The sequence below is a fragment of the Sinocyclocheilus grahami genome, unplaced genomic scaffold, assembly GCF_001515645.1.
Source record: "Sinocyclocheilus grahami isolate Dianchi unplaced genomic scaffold, SAMN03320097.WGS_v1.1 scaffold4203.1, whole genome shotgun sequence".
Classification (NCBI taxonomy): Eukaryota; Metazoa; Chordata; class Actinopteri; order Cypriniformes; family Cyprinidae; genus Sinocyclocheilus; species Sinocyclocheilus grahami.
In genome coordinates this window covers 10,971-16,361 of record NW_015509185.1, presented here as the reverse complement: position 1 = coordinate 16,361, position 5,391 = coordinate 10,971, and the positions used below count along the sequence as shown (strand labels likewise).

The following is a 5,391-nucleotide window of genomic DNA, read 5'->3' as shown; positions in this document are numbered from 1 at the left end:
AATGTTTCATATCATTCGGTATCGATAATTATTGAAATTTTTTTACAACCTTTCTTAAAGAGCAGTAGAAAAAAGGGATACATTTAACCACTGTATTTTTAATTTACCCAATTTATTAAAACGCACAACTTATTTTAGTTTTAACAGTCAAACACAAAATAAAATTGAAGCAAATATCTCCTTTTTTTATATTTCATATGCAGATTAAGGAAACATTTGGCCTGTCTCCTGAGGCCACTGGAGGGCACAATGAGAAAAATAATGCACCTCATTAAGTTGTCTGTTCAATGCTTTGAAATAACGGCTGTCTATAAAAAAGTGCATACAGTCTAAACTAATATTTGTTAATCAAATATAATTTCGTAAATTGCATAAACAATTGTGAACAAAACAGCATCATGTATTTAGGTATAGCTTTATATAAATGGCCAAAAAAAATTATGAACAAAACGGCATCATGTACAGGTGCATCTCAATAAATTAGAATGTCATGGAAAAGTTCATTTATTTCAGTAATTCAACTCAAATTGTGAAACTTGTGTAACGAGCACAATAATGCAGCGCATTTAAATGGTCAACGCAAGGAAGTAACTCTAAAAAAACGTGCATTACGTCTAAATCAACTCATAAAAATCAAATATAATTTCATAAATTGCATAAACAATTATGAACAAAACAGCATCATGTATTTATGCATTGCTTAATCCAAAGAGCCGAAGCGCCGATCACACAGACTGCATTTAAAAACATATGAGACGCAGTGAAAAGGAATAAACCTCCACAAATTTGTGACGTGTTTTCTAAAAGTTTAAACTGTTTTAACTTTGCATGACTTTCTATACATCTCTTGAGTAAGACGTGAGTGCAGCAGTCATAATTGTCCGTCTCAAAAAGGCTCTGAATATGTGTTCTGTGTGAATGGCTTGGTTTCGGTTTTAACCTAACCAATATCATCTCCGCATTGACCTTCTATAATTCTCTAATATTTTGAATGAAAAATGCAGCAGTGGCACATCTTGTGGGTTCCACTGGATAGTCTTAACAAAAACATTAAAATGCAACGACACTTACATCATCATCGCATCTCGCGCGCCTCTGATAAGGCTCCCGGACGCACACCTAAAATTCAAATACACAGTTTTTGCATTCGAATGCGAATTTTTATTTTAAATTCGACTAATATTCCTTTTTTTTTTTCATAGTCTCCTCATTGCATTCAGGCACGGCACTCATTTCAGCATGTTTGTGTGTGTTCTGTTGCCTGTCTGCTTGTCACTCATAACACGAGCCTTTAAATGAAAAAAAGCGTGAAACTATCGTGCGCTATATCGAAAATGTTTTCAATCGTTATCGATGATGGTGTATCTTCGATAAATACCGATAACGTTATATCGCCCAGACCTAAACTGCAGTAATCGTGGCTTTCAATTATTCTCAATTGCCATCTACACAAGATGGCCATCTACATGTGATTTTTCTATTTAAATGTATTTTAAAATGTAACATTACTGTGATGAAAAATCTGAATTTTTCAGCAGCCATTACTCTGAAGTGTTCAGTGTCAGTATTCAGGGTCACGCGATCCTTCATAAATCATTCTGTAGAAAGTATCCCCCCTTCGATACATGGACTCTTCCAGTCACCCCTGTCATCCAGCTCGAAAGACCAAAATCTTGTGAATCTGCACTCTATTGCTAGTCCAGGTTTGAGTGAGACATCATTGTTCTGCCCGGACAAACTGTAGCCTTCACCCAAACCCGGACTAGCAATAGAGTGCAAATTCACAAGATTTTTCACATTGTAATGTGCTGTTTCGCTGCCCCCCACCCCAAGTTTCTTTGAATAAATACTTTTATTTCAAATAAATGCTGTACATTTATGAACATCTTAACATCTTTACTGTCATTTTTGATCAATTTCATGCATCCTTGCTGAATAAAATATTTCTTTAAAACAAATCTTGCTGACCCTAAACTTTTGAATGTTTGTGTACTTCACTACTGATATATATTTTTTCCTGTATTTGTTAGGTATGTAGAGAGTTGTTGTTTTTTTGGAATGGAATATGTACTAGAGCAGTGGTTCTCAAACCTCTCCATGAAGTATCCCCAGCACTGCACATTTTGTATGTCTCCCTATATCTGACACGCCCACTACAGGTCTTGCAGTCTCCACTAAAGAGCTGATGAGTTGAATCAGGTGTGATAGATGAGGGACACATACACAATGTGCAGGGCTGGGGGTACTCCAGGACAGGTTTGAGAACCACTGTACTAGCGTATTGGAATCAATTGTGTTAAGTCTCCTGTGCACTTCATGTAGCACTATTTGCTTCTGTGTCTTATAATGTTGCATGTACCCTCTCTCAGGGCGCCAACCGTACAACAGAGGAGGCAGAACGTGAGAGGAGAGAGCGAGATGAGCGGATGAGGCACAGCAGGAATCCTGCAGCTCGTGGTATCCCAGCAGCCTCAGGCAGACCTCGCCCCACACAGGAGGGAGCTCCTCCCACCCCCCTCACACCCACCTCTCACACAGGTAAACAGTCTTTCACTTGCCTCTGCCACTTCCCAAGTACTTGAAACACTGTAAGGAGTCATCTCATCTCACAGCGAACACATCCTCACCGAGACCGGTCACTGGCATGGAGCGCGAACGTAAGGTCAGCATGCGGCTTCATCGTGGCGCCCCAGTGAACGTGTCGTCCTCGGACCTGACGGGGCGTCAAGACACTTCCCGCATGTCCACATCACAGGTATAAGGCAGACCCTGCTCATCCAAGCCTTCAGCAGAGCAATAATAAACCCTATTACAAAAGTAGCCAGTCGGTATCTGAATGATCTGTTTTGATGTTTACTTATTTCTACACATAAAAATTGTTCACAAAAATAAATACCTGATGAAATGTTAGTACATCTTTTATTGTTTGACCTTTTGATTCTCATGATCTCTATTAGAGTTTCTGATTGGTGACATTTGAGCTTAAAATTTAATCTGCTTATTAGGTAGTTGAAAAGCCTTTTCTAGGAAGCTGTTGACCTAACGTTTGTGTTTCTGGGAAAAGATATTTCAGCAGCATATATTCTTTCAATATGATGGACAGTAGGCACGGTATGATTTATGGGTTGGTGTGAGTAGTGTGTTGTGGGGGTGGAAGGCTGTAATGTTCTCTCTCTTCACCCCAGAATAGCATTCCCTTCGAACACCACGGCAAGTAGTTGATCGTCACATCCTTGTGTGAAGGCAAATGCACCAGGTGAGTTTGATTAGCTTGTGTTAACTGTACACTGCTTTGTGTTTTCTACCAACTGGGTGAAGCTTATGTGAATGGTCATACACTTTTAAAAATAAAGGTTCCGGTCTTCAGTGTCGCATCCTTCAGAAGTCTTTGTAATATGCTGATTTGGTGCTTAAGAAAAAGTTATTATTATAAATGTTGAAAATAGTCGGAACTGTGATGCATATTTTTTTTTCAAAGTAGTATTAATTTAGTCTTAGTCCTGTGTCAAATATACTTTTTAATTGTCATATTTAGTCAACCTTGTCTTTGCTTTTGTTTAGTCAAGTTTTAGTTTAGTCTATATGTCGGAGCATTTTAGTCTAGTTTCAGTCAATGACACTAAAAGCACATTTTCATCATGCTGTAATAATGGTTAAAAAAAAATCTCAATTATAATCCCAATGATTGTTTTCATTTGAGAAATGTATTTTTACATTTCGTTAAAAGTATTGCACTTTTCACCAATAAGCACAAATCAATAGAATGTCAACTCATACGCAGGTATCTATTATATAAATTAATATCAAAGACTTAGATATAAATGTTCTCTGTCTACATTATGAATACAGGTAAGACAAACAAAAAATATTATAAAACACTTTAATTTAGGCAGAATATCTCGCATGAAAGACAGCTAAACTCCGAGCGCACGCGTGTGGTTGCCAAATTGCAAAAATTAAATAAAGCACCGGGCAGAAAATGTATCCTTTTATCAGATACGCTCTGATCTGGGAATTTGAACTCTTAAAGGGGTCCTATTATGTTTTTTAACTTTAGTTAGTCTATAATGTTGCTGTTTGAGCATAAAAAAGATCTGCAAAGTTCAAAGTCCACTTGAAAAGGAGATTTTTAGCACTTTTTTTTCCTTTCTTTTGGACTACAACTCATATTTTCCGGGATTTGTGATATCACAAATATCGGCGAATGGGACGAGACCTGGTTGAGCTGCACTAGAGAAGGCAAGGAGTGTTATCACTATGTCGGAGACACGCTAGCTTTCCCGAGGCAGACAAACTTAGTGGTTACAATCATCCGGGTTTAAATCGCACTCAAATTGATTTGATTTTGACGCAATATTTACACTGAAGCTGGCAGGCAGCTATGGTAAGGGGCGTGACATTTCCCGAGCAGGCGCCGAGTGCTGCCAATCACAACACACACTGGCCCAGCTAACCAATCACAACACACACTGGCCCAGCTAACCAATCACAACACACACTGGCCCAGCTAACCAATCACAACACACACTGGCCCAGCTAACCAATCACAACACACACTGGCCCAGCTAACCAATCACAACACACACTGGCCCAGCTAACCAATCACAACACACACTGGCCCAGCTAACCAATCACAGCACATTTCGTATTTCAGAAGGCGGGCCTTCATTTGATACAGGATCTATTCGAGCCGTTCATGCCAGACTGGGGAGAGAGGTGTTGTAATAATGTAAAATATGTGAAAAAAAAAGATTTTTCGAACAACCGAGTATGAGAGCCTGTTCTAGTACACCCCCAAAACAAAATCAAGACTTTGTAAAAGAGCATAATAGGACCCTTTTAGTATCTGGCATACACAAACATGAAAGCAGTCGAGTAGTAGAGACATGGACAGCAGTCCATAGTATTTTCTCTCTCATTTTTTTTTTGACAAAAATAAAAAGATGTTGGTAAAGTTTTTAATTTTTAAATACATTTTAGTCTTGTCTTTTTTTCATCAATGATACTGTCACTTAATCAAATGAATGTGTCCTTGCTAAATGAGTGTTTTTCAAAAAAATGAAAAATCTTACTGAGGCGGTATATCAATATATTTTTTCGGCAATGCGGTATATATCGATATACAGTCGTTTGATACAAGCTCATCTGAAAAATAGCGGATGCTCTGACGGATACATGTGCTGACAGATACTTGCGCCGTTTAATGCATTTGAGATGTGGTGTTTTCCTCAGTGCATTTCACAGGCATATCCTTCATCTGTAAATGTTAGAAAGCCATGGAAATATTTCCATTTTGTTGTCAGGAGTGCATGAGCCTTCTGCATTCTCCTCCAAACTTCCTCTATTCTTCAGTAAACGAGCACTACCACGTGCATGTGAGCTAAACAGATG

The 5,391-nt window shown here is 38.4% G+C and overlaps 1 long non-coding RNA gene across 1 annotated transcript in view; it reads left to right on the top strand.

Annotated features, from left to right (window-relative positions):
- Window positions 1–2,339: 2,339 nt before the first annotated feature.
- The window catches only part of LOC107576711 (uncharacterized), a 3,789-nt gene continuing 737 nt past the window's right edge, over window positions 2,340–5,391 (top strand). The window contains exons 1-3 of the long non-coding RNA XR_001608104.1: window positions 2,340–2,538; window positions 2,613–2,755; window positions 3,186–3,256. This is a non-coding gene — a long non-coding RNA (uncharacterized lncRNA). The remainder of the gene's footprint in view (window positions 2,539–2,612; window positions 2,756–3,185; window positions 3,257–5,391) is intronic.